This window comes from Pteropus alecto, unplaced genomic scaffold, assembly GCF_000325575.1.
Source record: "Pteropus alecto unplaced genomic scaffold, ASM32557v1 scaffold659, whole genome shotgun sequence".
Lineage (NCBI taxonomy): Eukaryota > Metazoa > Chordata > Mammalia > Chiroptera > Pteropodidae > Pteropus > Pteropus alecto.
This window is the reverse complement of record NW_006442482.1, coordinates 884,898-904,734: the sequence shown is the minus strand read 5'-3', so window position 1 is coordinate 904,734 and position 19,837 is coordinate 884,898. Positions and strand designations below refer to the sequence as shown.

The following is a 19,837-nucleotide window of genomic DNA, read 5'->3' as shown; positions in this document are numbered from 1 at the left end:
ACCGACCCAGTGCCCAAGCCACAGCCCAGACTATTTCAATTCTACTCTCTGAGTGAGACCCAGGCAGCAGTATACTTTAATGCCAGCGTGCGGCTACAGATGAAAACCACTGCTCTAGAAGTCTCTTCCCACCTTCATGCCTCTCAGCCTGTTCCTAGACTTAAGTTTTTGAGAATATGGCCATTAAGTTTCATAGGAGAACATTACATTGCTTGTCACGACAAACTGTAATGCTACCACCCACTGACAGCTGTCTTTTATTGATCAGTTATGTGCGAAGCACTCTGCTACGTCCCTATGTATGTTATCTTTACGTTTTTACTACATCTTTATATATATCATATTTCTGTACTTTACTGTATTTTACTATGTTTCATCTTAACTACGAACTGGGCCTTATTACCATTTCACAGAGAGGAAAAGAAAATGTTATAGAGGATAGGTGATGTCAAGATCACTCAACTAATAAATGAGAAGAAACAGTTGATAAAAATATTGATCACATGTTAGATCAAGGACAAAGAAGAGGAAAAAAAAGAACAAAGAAGAGAAAAACTAAAAAAGTTGTTTGACTGTGTACTAATTACAATCAATTACACCAACAGTTTACCATTTGTGCCTAATTACAATATAGCACAATAATGATTATGATTATAAATACCATTAAACAGATATCATATTAACTTGGGCAAATTTCTTTTGATTACAGAACAGCTCAAATCTTTATTATAAATAGGTGTGGAATGAATAGGTAATAATCATAGCTAATATTTTATTGAGTATTTACTATACACTAGGCATCACAGTAAGTACTTTATGTATATTTCATTTAAGCTTACTAGAAACAAGCTCCAACAGCCGTACTATGATTTTTCCAAGTTTTATTGCTAAAATTAACATAAAGCATTGTATTAGTTTAAGGTGTACAACATAATGACTTAATATGTATATATATTGAAAAATGATTCCCACAATGAGTTTAAAATCCATCACCTCACATGGTTAGTTTTTTTCTTGTGATGAAAATTTTTAACACCCAGTCTCTTGACGACATTCAACTGTACAATACGATATTATTGTTATTAGAGGAGAAGAAACTGAGGCTGGGGACGGTGAGTAGCTTACCCAGGAAAAGGCACATCCAGATCTTCAACTCAGGTCTCTGGGACTTAGAGGCCATACTCTCCGGCCCTTCACTATTCCGTCTCTTTGCTTAGTATGCTATAAATGAATACAGCGGTACATGTATACTCAGCCTTTGCACTTATTACTAATGTGAACTGGTTATCTATTCAAAACTTGTAATATGGGTTGTGGGATAGGTATGATTATTATAAACGTCTACAAGAGTTTCCCTCCATGCTATTAATAGTTTTCATTTTGAATATATGTAATGGTAACTTCATGAAATATCACTGCTGTATAAGAACAATCCCTATTTGTTTATTCTCCTCTCCCTTCAATCACATAAAACCAACCTATCCTCAGATTTAAAAAAAAAAAAATAGTAACTTCCAGAGTCATTTTAGTTCTCGAATTGTGCATTTCATTGAGAAATGGTAGAATCTGTATATACTTAAAATAATCATTTTGTATTAAAAACTGACCCCAAAACATGCATGTAGAAAGGCTCGATTGATAACAAATATTTTATGAAATATCCCAAGTGGGAGGCATTTGATACCTATAAATAAAATAAGAAAACCTGAACCTAGATGACCCTCAACAAAACATCAGTGCGCTCTGCCAAGAAACTAAATGGCATGTCCTATTCTAATTCATGGTGATAGAAAAAGAGCCACTTTGCCCTAGCCCTGGTTCAGATCACTCACACGGGTTGCAGCTGATCCTCAGAAAAGACTGTCTCATCTTTGTCAAACCCCTCTTCCGGGGGTCACAGCTGGTGGACAACCCATAGGCTTGGGGCTCAGAAAACCCAGATCCCCGTTGTTGTATCTCTGTTAACTCTCTGACAGATTGTCCTGCTGTGAGTTTTCCAGCATACCTCAAAGACGTCGCAGAATCGGGAATAACTGCTTCGATAATGTGTGTCCTTCATAGAGTTAGAATGTAGACTAAATAAGATACTGTATGTACATAATTGAAATCTAATCAAAGCAGCTTACTTGATATATAGTGATAAGTCTATAATAATACAGAACTCTTATTTGTAATCATATAAGAAAATCCCTTGAAAAGAAAAGAAAGCTGGGGTATTATGTCAGCAAAATCTCACCTGGAATTATTTAGAAACAAGTTATACCTAATTTTCCCCGAAAACTAATAAACTAATAGCTCCTTGCCAGTCTTTTTTTTTTTTTTGGCAGCATAGAACTCATTTTCAAATCACGAACTCTCATGACCTTAAAGATTTGATGTTTGAAAGAGTTTGTGTTTCAGTTACTCTTTGGGTGTGCCCTAGGTGCTAATTGAATCAAATAGAGTTCCTTTTGCATTATGATCTAATGCAGGGGTTGTAAACTCAAGCCCCTTTCAAGGATCAGATATCAAGATGTCAGATCGAGGGAAGTGTTGATTGGTGGGAGCTGGGGAGTGCATGCCCTACCCAAACGCATTCATGTATTAAAAAAATTTGACACCTTTAGCTAAATAGAACACACCTTCTAGCTAGATTCTACTGAGGATCCACCACAGCAGCTTGCAGACCTTCAGCTACTGTCTGTCTTATGATTAATCCTACCCCCAAAATGGAAATAGTTATAAGCCACTTCATTCTTGTGCATAAATTGCCTATATGTAAAGACTTGAGTATACCAGGAAGTTCACAGAGTCAGTTATAGTTATTAGGGCTCAAATTTAAAAGTATTTTAATAACAAACAAGAACTATTTTCTACCCGAATTCTGATGTTTTTTATATATATCCTAGAATTCTTGAATTAAATAAAATGTCATCCTGGCATTTGTATGTCTCATCTTAACTTATTGCCTTGCCCATAGTAGATAAACAAGAAGTGTTTAAATTTGGCGCTTGACACCAAATAATTTCCACAACGTGGTCTTATGAATCTGTAACTTTAATTTACAAGCAGTGTTAATACTGTGCATTTTGAAAGGCACTTTATTCCAGTCATGTTCACCTTGAGCAATTCCGAATAGTTCCTCACAGATTTCAAGGAAAAAGGCTGTGGTTAAAGTATCAATACCTTAGGCAATAAAAGAACATAACATCGTAGTCACTCTCGACCAAGGGCCTACTCCGCGCCAGACACAGTGTAGGCCCTTTGCGTGCATTGCATCTCAGTTACCCCTGGCGCTGCTTCTATGAGGCATTCTTGCGATTTCACCCGTGCAGATACTGAGCCCCAGGGAGAGTCTCGTGAGGGTGGTAACAGACCTTTTTGCTTCTAAATCCTATGCTGGTATGCTGGAAGCATCTATTAGCCTCCCTTCCCCCTTCACCTCCCGCCCCACCAAAAATCACTGATAAGGCCATCAGTGAATCGATCGGAGTAACTGAATGAACCTGGTTAACTTGGTAATGTGTCTCCCATATCAGGTTGCTCTAGGGACGGGAGGGTTCAAGTCCTAAAATTCTCCATAGGGGGTGTGCTCCCACTGACCAATCTGCCTGGATATCAGACGCTTTGGTATCAGTGTACTCTGTGTACAGAAGCAGTCAGTACCAGAATTGTGTGAAACAAACGTACTTAAACTAAAAGCCTACCCATCATTGGAAAACATTAACAGACGCTGATATCAAGGCAGGCTTGGTAAATGGAAGATCAATATGTTTCCTTTCAAAAGTTAAAATTCTGAGTTCTCTTTTAGTATCTCACTCCAGCTCTGCTCGTGCTTCCCCAATTCCAATATGGCTCCTCCCATGTAACTTTTCTCTGGCCTTCTCACCTCCTCATGCAGCAGTTGGGAGATTTTGTCACATCTGCTTCTTCCCACGCACCTCCCTTCCACTGAATCGTGAGGTCTTTGGGGCCAGGGCTGGTTACTGTCGTTTTCATCCTTGTATTGCTAAGCACTGAGCCCGCCGTGTCTGGTGATGGATGCTCGCTGCATGGCTGACGAGTGAATGGCTAAACTAAACTACTGTTGCCTCCTCAGCACCGTCACTCCCCGCTCCCATCGTCTCGTTCTTGGCAAGTCACGAGGCCAGGTTCTGTTGCTGAGCTCACAAAGGGTCAGCGGTACTGTGGAAGTATTAGTGCCTTGACTTGCACAATTTGGGGGGAAAAGAAAGACGTTTCCCAACTAAACCCCTTCATTAAAGAAAGCAAGAAGGCCGGTTCCAGGAAAGTTTTCGTTCCCTTCGCCCCCTGTATGTTTTGCAACTTCTTTCATAGTTTCCAAAGTTGAATCCGGAATCCTCTCCTGAGGAGGCCTTGGTTCTTAGGAGAAGCAAAGGGATCAGAGAAGAGTCCTCTTGCCTCGATATTCTCACCTCCAGATGATAATTCAAATAAGGAGAGCTAAAACTATCTCATGGAGCTTGTAAGATGGTGAAAGCTCGATAATTAGTCATGTCTAACTGACGTCTATCTTCATAACTTAGGTAATGTTCTAGAATTTATTATTGTACTTATTCCACATAGTTCTCATTTGAAGAACTAGTAACTCTGCTTTAACCACAGGATTGCATCTTTCTTCAAGTGTTTGAAAACATTTTGGTTCGACTTACTGGACTTTAAACATTGAGTACTAAGCTTGCCTAGTAATAAAATATAGTTTCTTTCCAGTGCCACTTGATGGAAAATCTCTTCATGTTCCTTAGCAGACAACTGTTCTGGGGGATATTCTCATTTTTCTAGAGAGGGAAATAGAAATACCTCTGCTGCCAGCCTGCCCCTGTCAGCCGAAAGCAGGTTTACCGGAGAACTCCAAGTGTGCCTTCTCGCTCTCCTCATCAGCCTGTTGTACTTTTATACCTTTCAAGTTTATCAAGTCCTTTTTCTTTTTTTTTTAAGATTACGAAGAATGCTTAATGTTATAAAAGCTACTTGGATGGTTTTGACATCAGAGTTACAGAATACATTTTAACGGGACAGCAGTAACCAGTGAATGTTTGCAAGAGCAGCTAGATAACACGACAAAGTCGGACGGCAGTTGGTTTTTCACTCCTGCCCCATCTTTCCTAAGCAAATATACTTAGGGTGCTCCTCACTGGTAGTGTATATAAAGGATGGTCTCCAAAAAGAGATTGGCAGCTTTAATTTGTTTGATATGTGCAATCATAGTCCGTGTTAAATTCAAAACGCTTGTCCAATCAAGGATTCAATATAGAAAAGAGGCAGTAACAAGCATGCTGCACGCTGTAATAAAGAAATCTGTTGATTGAAAACAGTTTGTATATTTTGGAAATGATAGGGAATGTAATTGGTAAGAAAGAAAAGGATAGGACTCCGCAAATAATGGGAAATAGAGCATATTTTTTACTGATAATATTAACTGGGTTTAATAACATTTTGGTGTTGAATTTTTTTTGTGCCAGAAAAAGAGAAAGGTGGGTCCTTTCTTGTTACTCTAAATGTGACAGTTAATGGAGTGACCTTTGATATTTTTTGTTTTCATGCAGAGCAGCTTGATTGGGTTGAATCTGTGGTAACGGTGGGTGATGTGCTCTGGTTTAAGAACCTTCACCAAATATCTGTCTTTTGTTTTCTCACCCAAGAAGAGTAGATATATATTTAACTTTGTTTTAGTTGCAAGTGCTACATGGATGTACTTTGTGGTAAAAGATCCAAACAGTAGAAGAGTGTACATCCCCTGCCCCACTCCCCCTTCCTTCCCTGGGGTTACCGTAGTGGTTTAGTGGGCATCAGTCATTCATACGTGTGTGTGTGTGTGTGTGTGTGTGTGTGTGTGTGTGTGTGTGTGTGTGTGTTTCTATCTGGATAGAAATTCATGTGCAGATGACTTGAGGGGCTGCAGTATCAAGCAGTTGGATTTTATAGATAGATAGATAGATAGATAGATAGATAAAGAGAGAGAGTGAGTGTATGTGTCAGAGAGAGAGTCACACCCTGGAGGGTTAATATTAGCAGCTCTGTGCTAGAAATGTGTTGTTGATATGGATACAAGCGGCTATGTCTTGGGTGGGTTAGCCAAGCCCCTCTGCACCAAGCTCCATCCTGGATCATAAGCATCCTTCTGGGGCTCCTCCACTCAGTGGGGCAGTGCCAAGCCTTTCTCTCTCTGAAGGATAAAATCTTCAGCAATTTGAACTTCATCCTCAACTAAATACCCTTAACGGTACCTTTACCTATCTCCTGTTAATATTTACCTTTTCTCCTGTTTTTTAGTTCCTTTCCCACATTACCTCAAAATCGTGCATTTAGTTAGACTTAGCACTAGTAATCTCATTTCATATAAAAATCCAATTATTCAGAAAGTTCTAATGAGAAATTTTCACTATGCTGCATTGGTGGGTGTTAAGGATGATGGAATACTCTCTGACTCGTAAAAGAGACTGTATAGAATATAATTCGCTATTAACACACGCTGGCGTATTAACAATTTAAAAAGTGGTCAACAGACAGCCCTTTATTATCTTTCCATTAATCATCATGTTGAGATAATCAAAATACCTGGTTCCCAGCATGCATTCTAAATAAACTGGATTTTACTATTTGAAAACGAAATTACTAACAAAAGTTAAAGTGTCACATTTAGCATATATAATCAAGTTAAATATCTGCCATAAGCAGAATCCATTTTCTTGGTAAGTTCTTTTTGTGTGGACTGCATTTCTTCCTCTCCAAGCATCTAGCAATATAGCGCTTTGATTCCAGGTTCACCGAACTTTGCCCTGTATCACTGTCATTAAATATGTAGTGAAACTCTGTCTGCCAGTCCTTCCTTGTTCTAAATGATAACTAAGATAGTTTCCTCTTTCAATAAGAATCCGTAATCAGATGGCAGAGAGGGACCCTGAATGGAAGAAGGGTTCTCAGTTCCGCTGAGGTGGCGGGATGATTTCTCTTCTGCTTGTAGCAGAGTGTTGGACGATGCCGAAGGGAAGGCTAGAATAGTCTGGTCAGGGATGAGAAAACAGGCAGTCCCCCCGCCCCCATGCACCAAGGAGGACTGGTGACAGAATTCATCCCTGGGGAGAGAAGGTGAACCAGAATGCCTTGCGATTCTACACCAGGAACATATTCTCTGAACTTTTTTCATTTTGTACTCTAGCATGTTTTGTTTGTTTGTTTGTTTGTTTGTTTGTTTTTACCGAAATCTCTGATACTTACATATTTAATCGAAGATATATAGGTCATTTGCAAAAGCACTGGTGTACTCTTGTGTAATATAGCCTGTGGAACATATATATAAAAGATCAATTCTTAAATGGATAAGGGTGAGAAACAGTATTTTTAAATATTTGTATATTATCTTCTATCTAAGCTTTTGTCCAAGAATCTTTTAAAAGACCATTTTGAGAGGTTATTTTATTTTATTTTATTTTTTTTAGGCGAGGCAACCCTTGGTTGACCTCACAGAGTGTAAGGACCTTGTCAGTTTACAATCCCTTTTTTTTTTTTTTTTTTTTTAATTTTTTACGCCTACAGCACCTGGTCTTCCTAGGTGGTCTCCCATCCAAGTACTAACCAGGCCTGACCTTGCTTAGTTCCGAGATCAGATGGGATCGGGCTTGTTCTGGGTGGCATGGCCATAGATGAGAGGTTAGTTTAAACTAGTTTAATTTAGTTAAAGCTACTTAACTGTGGAAATGGAAATTTCATTATGTCCCACTGTGGAGAAAGTGGATCAGCCGGTGAGGGCCCCTCCGTCAAACCCTTGCCAAAGGAACAGGGTCAGAAAGAGTAAGAGACAAGGACACCTTGAAATTATGGCCGCACGTACAGAATGTGAAACCCAAACCAAGCAAGGCACGGGCAGTGTCCACCCAAATAGTAAATATTAGTAAATCTTAGGGTCTTTGTTTAGGTTTTTGAAAAGAAAAATAAATAAAAATTGGTACAAAAATCCTTAAGAAGCACTGCCCTAGAAAGTTACAGCCAGAAAAGCTGAAATCGCGAAGTGTTCCACGAAAACAAGTTCCAGTCCCACCGTCGTCAGCACGTACCCTGCCCGCCTCTGTGTGCACAGCCGCAACTTCAGGTCCTCACGACAAACGCTGTTCATAATGCACGCTCTTCAGTTTTCAAGAAAGAGTTCAGCATCCTGTAATGTTATTTTAGAAAGGTTTTCTTTTAAAGTTCCCAGAATTCACGCCATCAACTCCAGCCTTCTCGGCAAACGCAGCTACCCTGAGAGTTCGAGATAACCAGGGTTTTCCTGCCTCTCATTACAAGTTAACGAAGCTTCCCAAATATTCCAAGTACCAAAAATTCGGTATGGCTGGTTACAAAAAGCAGTCCCTTTTCCTATCGTGTTCCCATTCCCAAGACCTCAAAAGCAACCGCTTGTAACTCATTCTGCTGCCGTTGCTGGTATTTGCCTCCTTATCTCGAAACAGCAGGCAGAGAGGGTGCATTATCCGGTCATTTCTTATAGTGGACGGTGAGGATCTGGCACCTCTCTCCCACCCCCACCACACACACATGCACCTTTCCCGCCCCTCCCCCTGTGCTCATAAGGCAGATATATCACGATTCTGGCAGGTCAGCAGTCAGTATTTATACATCCCAGCCCTTCCCCTGGTTATCTAAACCTGCACTTAGTCCAATTCAAACATATCTGGTATTTGGGCTGATGGCTTTCAGGGCCTGATGCACAGCTGTTCTCCTGGAGATCGCCCCTTACCTCCATCCGGGCACTGCCTTTACGTATCACTTACTTCAGAGTCCTCGTGTCCTAGATTCTGTATTTTGTTTACTGTTTCTCTTTTTAGGGAGAGGTAGAATACCTCTTCCGGTAGTTTCCTGAGAAACGGTCCATGGCAGGTGAAGTTTTTGAGACTTTGCTTATCTTAAAATGTCCTTAATCCATCCTCGTACCTAATTGATAGTTAGATATAGAATTCGAGGCTGGAACTCAATTTCCTTTATAATTTTGGAAACATTGTTCTACTGCCTATTTTGAAAGCCTTTCTGATTCCTAATCCTTTCTATATGTGACCTTCTTAAATTGCTTGTTCCTTTTTAGAAACTTGTAGGATCTCCTTTGCACCCAATTATGGACGCATTCATGATGGTGTGTTGGGGGGTGCAGTTTTCATTCATGGTGCTGGACGCTTGATGGGGCCTTTTCATCTGGAAAGTCAAGCCCTCTAGTTCTGGGAAATTTTCTTGAATTTCTTCTTTGATTACCTCCTCATCATTCCCAATTAAGTTTTTTTCTTTCTACTATTATACTTTTAATTTCTAAGAACTTTTTGCCCAAGTGTTCTTGTTTCATGAATATAATCTGTCAGTAACTTGAGGTCTTTTCTCATCGGGCTTGTCAGATTTCCCAGAGGAGACTTTTCCAGTCTCCTCCCTGGAGTGGGGGGTGGGGATCAGCATAGCTGCCAGCATCCGAAGAGAAAGGGAACTCCCGGTCTCAGTGTCCACTATGGGCCCAGCGTACCTGGTATCCCCCTCATTTCAAGGACCCTCACCAGAGAGCAGGCCTTCTGCCAGAGGGCGGTGGCAGTCTAGGGTCCGTTTCTTTTTATTATTTATTTGTTTGTTTGTTTACTTTTACAGCTACAACACCTGGTCTTCCTAGGTGGTCTCCCATCTACGTACTAACCAGGACCGACCCTGCTTAGCTTCCGAGATCAGATGGGATCGGGCGTGTTCAGGGTGGCATGGCCGTAGACTGGGGTCCGTTTCTGAAACATATTTCAACTAGTCTTCTAAGGATACCCTTCACCTGTTCTTCCAGAGATACCTTGGGGCACCGATTTGTGAGCCCTTGGGAGTTTCTGTGGGATAAACCATGTCCCTTTGCAGCTCTCCCCACTGCCGGCTTAGAATCCAGCTTTCTAAGATCTGTTAAGGAAATGACCTCCTGTCCTTCTGCTTTGTAGCTTTTTGCCTTTGGCACCTCCACTTCTGTTTCCCTCTTCCTGGGAGTTTATTATGCCTCTTAAAAAAAAAAATCCTTTACTGTAATTTTGGTGGAGAAAGAGGAATTTACAAAGCTACATATATATATTTAGTGTACCATCTTTAACCAGAAATTTGAAAGTTTTCACTGTAGTCTTTTTTGTGCATTTTGATTTTATCCGCATTTACGTTCTAGGATTTCAAAAAAAATAATGTATTTGTAAGCAAAGCTTCCTTCTTTGTTCTTTATTACAATTAAGAAAGAAACGTTCACTTAAATCTGTACTATCGTTTGAACATTCTCGAAATCCAAAGTCCTCAAATTACTGAATACAGGAGATTTGCAGGGGTCCTTATTCACACATTAGTTCATATTCCACCCAGGTCAAATATGATAGGAGATAGTTCTTCGTGCCTTTTATTTTCCTTTTTGATTAGATTCTACATGAGCCTCCACAATTCAAACTATAAACCAATACTAAGTATGCAAATAGAAATAATAATAATAGTTAACATGTAGTGATCACTAAGTGCCAGCCACTGTTGTAAGTGCGTTCCATGTTTGAACCTATTTAGTTCCCACAACAACCTTATGAAATAAGGTGCTGCTGTTATTCCTACATACAGTCGAGGAAATGGAGGTACAGAGAGGTTAAGAAACCTGTTCAAGGTAACAGAGTAAGTCGATGGCAGAGTCAGGATGCGAACCCAAACAATATAGCTCTAGGGCACATTTCAGACTTAACTACTATATATGCACAATGCTAATGGTTTGGAAATTGTGCGAGTAACTAAAAGTGATGTCCCCAAGTTTGCTATGGTTGTCCCCAAACTTCCTGAATGCACCAGTTGTCAAACTTCACCAACCTATAGCTCTTTCTTTCTGCGTAAAACTTGCCACAATGTCATTAGACTAAGGGGAAACATTTTTTTTAACTGTTTACCTCAAATAAAATTTCATTAGCAAAGAGCTGGTTGGTATTAAGATAGTAGCATAAAACTTGATTTTCCTTGCATGAAAAGAATGTAAATTGGCCACTTACCCTAATAGTATGAGAGAATCCAAGTGATGAAACATGTCAATATTCCTCTTTTTCCCTTTATTAATAATTGAGGGATACTTTAAAATCATAAAAGATTACATAAGAGCTTTAGAAGAATTTTGATTTTCTTTACTAGGCAGTCATCTTCATTTTTATAAAACTGACATCACTGTTAAACCATCATTAAATTACCTCAGGTTAAAATTTGACCTATCCTGTTGCTGACTGAGTCACACCAGGTCACTGAAACCTAACATAAGTATGTTCTAAGCATTGGGTGACCATTATAATCTGTTTAGAGCCATGATCCATCTAAGACACGTTGACTTCTTCTTTTCACCGAAATGGCCAACACGTCCATCAGTGACGGCCCCATGTTCTCATTAGCTCTCTACACAGGGAAGGATGCCAGTAAGATGTACAAAAGTAAATGCAGTGGAATTTCTTTGGTTAAGAGTTATGACTATTATTCTGTGTGTCAGCCCATGTGTTGCTAACATTTTTTTACAGTGATGTATTTTGTGATTTGATTTGACCCACGGTTCATGTGAATCCAGGCAATTACACTTATAATAAGGGTTCTGCTGTCCAGTTTGTCTCCACCCTAAGGAATGTCAGAAGGCGAGTGTTCTGCATCTAAAGGAAAGATGAAAAATAAAAGTGGAAACACCTGAAGAATGCTTTCACTTATATTACTCAGGGGGCAGCTAGTGCTCTTAGTGATGAGGCCTCAGAGGAGGAATTCAGAATCAGACAGAGAGCGATGCTGCCTCTGTGTTTAGATGAAAAGGCCATCTTAGCATGAATAATAAAATGTACTGATTCAGGTTAGATTACAAGGGAAATTTTGCCCCTTGAGTTTGGGACGGGGCCTGGGGGGGTTGGGGTGACCTGAAAATCACTAACATCCATGTACCATGGAAGAGATTTGGACCCTGTATTTTCCCACATCTCCCCCTTAGAAGATGGTAATTTTCCTTTAGGGATTTCGGTTTCTCTGCGTGTGCATTAATAGGGAGATGGAAAGAGAGAGAGAGTCACGAATTAAAATCATTTTATGGTAAGTGTCTATGCCTTTTCAACTATATGCTTCTCTTTGTAGAACTCTCTAAGTCAGGAAAATCACTCAGGTGGAGACTATGCATTTTGATGTTAACAGATTCCACTCTTACGGATAGACAACCAGTTAACAACACGAGATGAGGCGGTGATGGTTTTCGAAATGAAATAATGTTTAATGTAACCTCGAGTTTCTCTCTGAACTTTGGCCATGCGGTGGGAAAGCTAGGAGGGGAGCAGCTCTGTCAAGCACGGAATTACACACGGGGGAAAAAAAATTAAATACTAAGGGAGAAGCCTGTGTTCTCTTGCATGATATTTAGCAGCAAGAGCAAAGAGAGGGATGTTTCTTTCTTTGTGTAATGTGCAGTAGTTACAATAAACACAAGATTTCCAAATCTCAGAGGACTCTCTTGACAGTTGCTTGATAACAGCTTTTTTCATTCCATAGTTTTGACAGTTTGTGTGTGTTGCCATATCTAGTGTAAACTAAAACATCACTGTCATTCTGTTTTTCTTTTGTATGTGGCTTCTTTTTTTTCATCTTTAAGATAATGAAAAAGATGGGCTTTTCACTTGTAGACTAGAGTAAGGCAAGTTGTGTGTGGAGATTAGCATGTGTTTATGAATTTTGAAAGATTCAAGTTGACAGCAGAACACTGCTTTAAATAATTTTTTCTCCATATTGCTTCAGTAAAAGTATAAGTGGGATGTGTAAGTTTTCTCTTAATCTTTTGATAAATAACAAATCTTAGGCATCTGTGTGGGTACCTATATTATTTATCTGTGGTTATTGAAAATGAACGAATACAATAAACATCTCTAGCACTCCTGGCTGTGCAGCCTTTGAGAAACGGAAAGCATGCTCGCTCTTCCTTGTCAGTTACCGAGGTCCTGCCCTGCTCCACCTGGGTGCTTTTTAGACCCCAAATATGCTTCCCGTTGTCACCTGATGGATCCCCCATCCCACCCGCTTCTGTCAGGTTCTTAGCTAAATGATGTCATTGGTCTGTTTTTAGAAACAACAGGGTTTCACTGTTGCGGTTTATTTATCTGATCTTTGTTTTTCTGGAGTAACTAACTCTAGAAACTACGTTGCGTCTGCACCGTTTGCACGGCTGCAGGGGAGGTTGACGGGCCAGGCTCACAGCAGTCTTACTCGTCGGATGCAAACTTCCGATTCCCCAGATTCAGGAAAGGGGCCCATACCTGGGAGACCTGCTCCCCTCCAGCCCTGATAACGTTGGATGTGTAGAAATCTCGGTGAGGTTATTTTGCCATCAAACCAAATTTGCTGTAGTGTAGCAAAGCTCCCAATGCCGTCATCTGGCATGTTACAGACAAATTCCAATTACTTTTCTACTTTGAGCTATTGTTAAACACTACAAGCTAGCTGACAGTAAAATTATAAATACAGGTGTTGTCACACTACACTATAATCAGAATTTTAATTTGAATTTTCATTTGTAAAGCCTTTTTTTTTTCCACAGGAAAATGGGAATAGAATTAGTTTTATTGACAGTAAAAAGACATTTTGAAAGCTTCCTAAATCATTACCTGTATTTAACAGGAGGAAAAATTGTATATGTCCATGTAAAAAGAAGAGTTTTATTATCACATATTTACTCATTATATTTGGTGGTAAATAAAACGGGGAAGACATGTTTGACAAATGATTGACGGAACTCACTAGGTTTTTGCTTCATCAGAACAATAGACAGACATAAATATATATTTTGCTTTTGTTTTGTTCTGCTATTACTAATGCAGACCCGTAGACAAAATCTTCTAGCAAATTAAGTACAGCCTGTTGGGAGTCTGCATGCTATGCTAAACTTTTTATTTGGCAATTTTCTCTTCTTACCCAGATTCATCATCTGTGGCGCTCTTTTTTTCCCCCCTTTGCATGGTGGTTGGAGTGGGTTCCCCCTTCTCAAGTCCTTTTTTTTCCCTCAAGGCATTTAGTGTCGTGTCTGCCAGATTTCAGTGATGAGCAGCGAATTGCTTTTAAAGTGGGCATTATGCCAGTTCAGCAGCACAATGGAAAACCAATCTTCCACCATTCTACTTTTGATGCTGTTATTGTAGCATTTTAGATAACTGCTGCCACAGGAAAAAAAAAAAGAGAGAGAGAAAAAAAAAGATGTGCTCAATTGCTACCAGTTAGTCAAGTTAAATCCAGAGTAGCATTAAAATTACTCTGAAAACTGTTTGTCAGAGGTCATGTGCCGTCTCTGGCTGCCGCACATAGGATAGATGTTCTGTTCTGGTGGGTTTTTTTCCCCCTTTATTATTACTGTGACTGACCAGCTCTCTAAATAGCCCTTCACTACCTGTTTACTTATTGTCTTCACCTCCCTGTTGAAAAAATGTGTCAAACAGAAATGTTGAAAAGTTTCTTTAAAGTGCTGGAAATAGCAGGAGAGTGAGTTGTTCAGGGTGCTAGAGTTTGTACAGTGTGAAAGCAAAAAAAAAAAATTGGGGGAGAGCAAGAACATAATTCTCCGGTTTCTATAGCAAGATTACTGTTTTCTTCTTTTCATCTTCACTTTTCAACCACTGGGTTCACCATTCTACTTTTTTTTAATAGCGCAAATGGCCCCCCCCCCCACAGGCTTTGCTTGTGAATGTAAGGGACTCCTACTATGACTATAGGACAGATAACAGCTGTATGTGTTGTATGCGATGTATTTTGGAGTGAGCCACATTTTTAAATTCAAGACCAATAGATGGGCTATTTTGAGGGTGGCAGTAACACTATACTTCAAGCTTGCTCCATTTCCTCAATTTATTTAGACTTTAAAAAGTACGTAAATAACCTACAATATGTGCTCAAAATAATTGAGCTGTGATCTATTAGATGTACTGTAGTAATAATAAAAGCGACTTCGTTTTATGGACTGCCTTTCTTCTAAAGAGTGTTTATCTCTAATGGATTTTTCTCTTTATGTTAATCATATCTTATTTTATCGTCAGACTCGAAGTCTTATAAAGGCAGGCATTTTTGTTCTGTATCCCCAGGGCTTAGAACAGCGTCTGGCGCATAGTAGGCACTCAGTAAATATTTGTTGACTGAGTTAATAATTCATGCTTCTCCTGTAGGTTCATGGAATCATAGTGTATTTACTTTTTTGTGTTTTGTTTTTATCCATCTAAAATGCCAAACTGTGCTCCTGAAGTATAGCAGTCATACTAATTTATTTTTTGATCCCTTCTTTTACCTCTACCTCATTCCAAATTGTACTCGACGTGCAGTGGGTACTCAGTAAATATTTGTTGAGTGAACAAATATCAATTTGTCGAGAGAAGCCCAAACATAGGTTATTCGCCAATGAGGGGTATGGTCAGTTGGTGGTAGAGATGAAGATAGGTTAGCGCCCTACTGGTCAGTATTTACTAAGAGTCTGCAAGTTCTCAGCCTTGTGGTATTCCAGAGCTTTTGCCCAGGTATTATATTGGTTTCCTGGGCTTATATTCGACCACGTTTCTCATCCATATTTTCTTCCGGTTTCTAGTTTAAAAGCATTTTAAGTTTTACCGAAGCATGTAAGAAGAGGCCCTGATGATGATGTAGTCAGCATTCATCACCAGCCCAGATCGCTAATGCCATCTCGATGAATCCATCGCAGGCTCTCCAGGGTGAACGGTCCCGTCTTAATATGGGAAGGAAACTGCCCCGCACGGCCGCAGTTAGATTTCCCTCGTCACCACTTGCCTTTCCTGTGGAATTGTGGCTTAGGCATTGTCATTCTTTCGCGTCCTCTGCTACCTGCTTCCCCCTGAACTCCCTGCTTTCATCTGCAAAGTGAGGGAAATGAGGGCCCAGAGGCTGCTTAACAAGGTCAGAGGCTTCAGAGAATTCAGTGACTTAATCAAGAATTGTACCATGTAAGAAACACACCGCTTTCCCTTTTAATCATTGAGTCGTAAATGTGACATAGCTTTAAATGGATAGCAACAATTTGCAAATCAATAAGACCCATTTTGTAATTAGCTTTGGACTCAGCATCAAAAAGTATACATTGTGGATTATGATAGTAAAAATGCAAGGCAGTGTAGGGGTTCTTTCTTGGCAGCTAAAAATGTGCATATTAAACATACAGAAATGGAGGTGGTGAGTTTCTCTAGCGACTAACAGATTCTCTCAAAAGAATGCCTTGATAGAGGCCATTTTTTAAAGCAGCAGATAGAAACAATTTTCCTAAGTTTTACCACAAAGGTTATACGTTTATTTGAGAAGAATCCGAAATGTGAAATAGAACATTCCCTGATGTGCTCATTCCATGAAATAAGGGTTCAGATTTTTATTAGAGCAAATTTAAACATATATAAGTTTTGCCACTTATGCCCTAGCATCAACATTTTATACGAGGAAAAAAAATGAACATGTTCATTTCTAGCATCCTGCATCAACATCGGCTGAAATTCTAAAGACTTTCAGTTGCCTTGATCAAAGATGGAAAATCTTACAGAAGAGTGCTGAGGCGAGCTTGTGCATTTTTAAAGCTAAATCGTGCAGGCTGGGGGGGTAGGAAAATAAGGGTTTCTCTTTGTGTCCCTCTACACAGAGAGTTCAGAAGAAAGAGCACAGACTTAGATGTATGGCCTCGCAAAAAGCCTCCTGCTCCATTTCCTCGTGGGCATAGTGTCTCTTCTGTTTAACTTACCAGGTGGTTGTTAGGTTGAAATAATAGGATATGTCTGTTTTTAACTCTCTCTAGATGAGGAGCTGACAAACTTTTTCTATAAACGGTCAGATAGTAAATATTTTCAGCGTTGAGAACCGGTCTCCATCGCAGCTACTGAGCTTCGCCATTACAGCCATACACAATACAGCAACAAATGAGCATGTCCGTGTTCCGATGAAACTTTACTGACAGAAACAAATGGCAACCTAGATTTGGCTTTCAGGCCAGAGTTTGCCAACCGCTGCCATGTAATAACGAAAGAAGTAAAACACAAAATGCCAAATATTTGAGTATTTGCTTCTAGTAAATAACCCCCCCATTTGAGAGTCAGCCAGGATGGTCAGCGCTTGGCCGTCCTTGTGAGGAAGAAGTCTAGAAGGACCATCTCTTTCAAGAGAAAACCTTCTTCAGTAGTTTTTAGGTCAGCTTTCCCAAAGTCTTGCTCAATTCTATAGGGAGAATTTAAATTCCATTCAGCTTGTGTTTATCAGTGGCCTAAGTCAATGGTCCCCAACCTTTTTGCCACCAGAGACCAGTGCTCCTATGAGAATCTAACGCCTGATGATCTGAGGCGGAGCTGAGGCGGTGATGCTAGCGCTGGGGAGCGGCAGCAAACGCAGATGAAGCTTCACTCGCTGGTCCGCCGCTCACCTCCTGCCGTGAGGCCCGGTTCCTGACAGGCCATGGTCTGGTACCTGTTGGGTACACCTGGCCTAAGTCTCACAGCTTTTCTCTAGGAAAGTGTTCCTTCCTTGGGACACTCAGTTTCCTTCAAGCCTTGATGTTAGTTGTGGTAGAGAAAGGATGCCAGGATCAGGCGAGCTAAGTAGGGTGGAGTGCAGCTACTCACTACCTCCCCTGGACAACCCTGGAGTCTTTGGTGGAGGAGATGAGTTGACAAAGAGGGACAGTGGTCATCTTGGTGATCACCCAAACCATCAAGTTAACGTTTCAAGATATATGGTCAATTCTGATGAAACCAGTGGAGAATCCTACTTAAAGAGTGTCACTGATATATCCTGGAATGGAATACACCACAGTGTTTAGGTTTTCAAGAGACAAAAATCACATTAGCTTAATGGAAGGACTAATCCCAGAGAGAGTGCAGCATATCGCTTCATAGAGTTTAAGAAGGTGAAAGTTGCTAATCCTGATATCCTGAAAACACTGGTATTTTGGACGCCATGGTTGGTCCCTTAAATACCTGGATTACTTTAGTATTTAGATTTTATTTGATGAGTCAGTAACCCAAAACCATATCCAGTTTCCATAAACATTAAATCCAGAGCAGCCCCCCAAAGATGTATCTGGTACAGAATTCGCCTTTGTACATTTTCCTTGGATAATGAGTTTGATGCTAAGCAGTCATTTAAAAGTCTGCCTTTGACTTCTTCTGCTTTCAGATTTCTTAAGGCCTTAGATTTTACCCCATCTCTTAAGTATTCCACACTGAGTCAGTGAGCTTTTTGTAACACATTTCCCAGCAAGTTGGGAAATAATATGTTTATTTGTGTTTTCCTCTATTCCAACGATTTATCCAGGGCAGTGGCCCTCCCTCACAGGCAGTTTCTAAGATGGCACCCAATGGCATTCGCTCTTGTGCAGCAGCCCTCTTCCTTTGCGTGCAAGCTGAACCAGGTGACAAAGGCATGGGATGTCAGCTCTGAGATTAGGTTAGAAAAGATTGTAACTTCTGTCTTGAGCATGCTGTCTGGCTCTCTCGCTCGCTCACTGTGAGAGAAACCAGCTGCCATGTTATAAGCTGTCATATGGATGAGCCCACGTGGTTAAGGAACTGAGGCCTCAGTCCAACAACCTGGGAGAAATATATAGTCATTTATTACACGATTATGTTGCCAGCATACCTATCTGGTTTGGATTAATCAAAAATACTCACTCTTTTCCTTCCGCAAAGAATGTAATTCTCACCATCTTGGGGTATGACATCTATAGATGCATGATACACAAGTTGGGAGGGAATGTGTACTGCTCATGAACAAATATGGAGCCCAGGAAAGGCTAAGAGCCCTTGGAAAGGTTGTAGCCATGTCTCTATCTCCAGCATGCCGAAGGGAAAAGGGTGTGAGAGGAGGCTTGCTTTAATATCGGGATCTAGGAAGGCACAGCTTCTTTTCTGTCCTCTATCCAGAAAGTGGCATTGACCCCAGACCCTGACCATAGCACACCTGTTACCTTCCTGTCCACCTATGGCCCAACCATAATTCCGACCGTTTATATGGATCCAAACTGTCCCAGTAGGGTGGGCCGTGAGAACAAGGGGCTGGTGAGAAAGATACCCACCGGATTAAGGAGCAAGCAAGGCAAGGCTTATGTTCTTTTTGCCTTTATCCTTGAGACGTCAAGAGTTTAACTGGTGACATTGCCTTTGGCCCAGACAGGGAGTGTGGAAGCCATTCCCTCGAGTGGTTCCTTATGTATATTTGCTTCACCCCGAGGGCTTTTTCTTCTCCTACCTGTGGAAAATGACCATTTACACCGGACCATAGCTTTTGCCACCTATACATTGCCACCACTGTCACTGACTAGCATTTGTTGAGCATTAACTCAATCCCGAAACTACCTGGGTGCACTAACCCTTCAACCTATTCATTCATTAAATAGCGAAGGGGACTAAGCAGGGACTTAACATTCAGAGATAAGAGGCCAGAAATGAGTCGAGAATTCCCAGTCTACACTGACTACTTTAATGCATGTGCATTTTCTTCTCCTTCCCTGTCTGCTCTTCCCTCCCCAGAGTGTGCCGGCCCCCGTGCCCACACCTACACCCACACCCTGCTAACTCTTGAGGGTAAATGATTTCCAGATCCCATGGGTAGTACATGTCACCAAATAACATATTAATCACTGAATTGTTTTTTTTATGCACCCAGGTTTAGAAACCATGTAAGTAGAGATTAAGATAATTAAACATCAAGATTAGAAATGGTATGTGAGCAGTAAAGGCATTGTGTCCACTTCTTGGATATTGTTGGCAGACACAAGCCTTTGAACGGCTGGAGTCTTTGGGAAGAGTGATGGTGATGGAGAACGTTATTTTGATGCTACAATGCTCTGACATCATTG

At 40.5% G+C, this 19,837-nt stretch overlaps 1 protein-coding gene, 1 non-coding gene and 1 pseudogene across 2 annotated transcripts in view; 1 reads left to right on the top strand and 2 right to left on the bottom strand.

Annotated features, from left to right (window-relative positions):
• POLA1 (DNA polymerase alpha 1, catalytic subunit) overlaps nt 1-19,837 on the top strand; it is a 282,451-nt gene that overhangs the window by 254,878 nt on the left and 7,736 nt on the right. The gene's annotated exons all lie outside the window — the stretch shown is intronic.
• LOC112470242 lies at nt 7,528-7,645 on the bottom strand (annotated as a pseudogene).
• LOC112470234 lies at nt 9,616-9,734 on the bottom strand. The gene has a single exon (XR_003042884.1). It is a non-coding gene; the product is annotated as a 5S ribosomal RNA (ribosomal RNA).